Here is a 1,403-nt window from a genome sequence, read left to right on the forward strand (position 1 = left end):
CTCCTGCCGGGATGGAAGAGGGTAGGGTAAGCTGGATGGAGACAACATTTTAAATGTAAATTTAACCATTGAAAATATCTGCTGAGCCTACCTACTATTTGTCACGTGTTAAGATCCAAAGGAAGGAAGGATGTCATCATGCTGAGTCATTGGAAGGCAGTGAGTGATGTTGTTGCCATGGCACTGTGTATACAGAGGGATAGCAGAGGAAAAACACACTGACAGCCCAGTGTGTGTCCTGTGGAGGCCAGGGGAAACCAGTTAGGAAGTGGCATTTCAGTTGAGAATTAGAGTGGATAAATGTTTGTAAGGTTTTGGAGTGAAAGTGGGATCTTCATGTAGAAGGAATATGGTGGAAAATGGTAGGGAGAACGGAGGGATGTGTCCACAAGTAGCTCACTATTTCTATAAGTCATTCACTTGTTCATGTAACACATTTATTGTACATCATCTTTGTACCAGGTTCTGTGCTAGGTGCCAGGAATAAAACTGGTGAACAAGCTAGACTTTTTTTTTTACTCTGCCTCAGGTTTATTTGCACAAACACCACAGGAGGACTCCAGCCCCAGGGGCACACCAGTCCTTCTGTCCTCACGTTGGCAGACAGAGGGCTCTACTATGGAGCCTTTGCAGGGGCCTGGGTACCCTTGGAAGCCCAAGACTGAGCCTGAGCTGGAGCCTGAGCCTCAGCTACATCTGCAGCCTGGGCCTCAGATTGGGCCTTGGCCTTTGGCTGGCAGAGTTGGAGACTTCTGGCCATGCGGGCACTAGCACATTTCCCGAGCTTAGGGTAAGCAATGTAAGCAAGTCCACTGAGCCTGTGGCTGCCACCCTTTGGGATCTTTGACTTGGCCTTCTTGGTCTTGACCAGATCCTTGGTAGCCTCAGCACATGTGCTCATGGCCTTGGCGTTATTGGCTTGCATCTTCTTCAGGCGCTTCTTGTTGTGTTCTTGGAAAAGTGCATGTTCCTTAGGAACTTGGGGTCTACCTCCTTGAGAGATTCATATCTTTGTGATTGGGGTTTCTTGATGCCATTTCTGTGTCATTTTTGGGACTGGTTGTGTGTGGTGTGGTTCTTGGACTTGGACATCTTTGCACCCAAGCCCGCGGCTCTTGAAGTGCCTGGGGTGGGAAGAGCTAAGCTAGACATTTAATACAGGTTTGTGATGGATGTGGTGTGGGAGGAGGTCTTTCGGTGCCTGACTAGATTGATAGAAGTCCACATATCAAGGAGGAGGGCCAAGGGTGGGCATGGTGTAGGTAGCAGGTGATGAAGCAGTCTGGCTAAACTTCCTTGACATCTAAAAGAGATGTTAAGTGGGTGGTTGGGCTTCTTCTAGCTTTGGAGCTCAGGGGTCTGAGTGGGGAATACAAACTTGAGGAGATAAAGTATATAGATGG

At 48.3% G+C, this 1,403-nt stretch overlaps 1 pseudogene; it reads right to left on the reverse strand.

The window, feature by feature from the left end:
- Positions 1 to 616: 616 nt before the first annotated feature.
- On the reverse strand, positions 617 to 1,092 carry LOC123823969 (annotated as a pseudogene).
- Positions 1,093 to 1,403: the final 311 nt, after the last annotated feature.

The sequence above is a fragment of the Phyllostomus hastatus genome, unplaced genomic scaffold (genome assembly GCF_019186645.2).
Source record: "Phyllostomus hastatus isolate PE091 unplaced genomic scaffold, TTU_PhHast_1.1 phas_contig_524, whole genome shotgun sequence".
In the NCBI taxonomy this organism is placed as follows: Eukaryota; Metazoa; Chordata; class Mammalia; order Chiroptera; family Phyllostomidae; genus Phyllostomus; species Phyllostomus hastatus.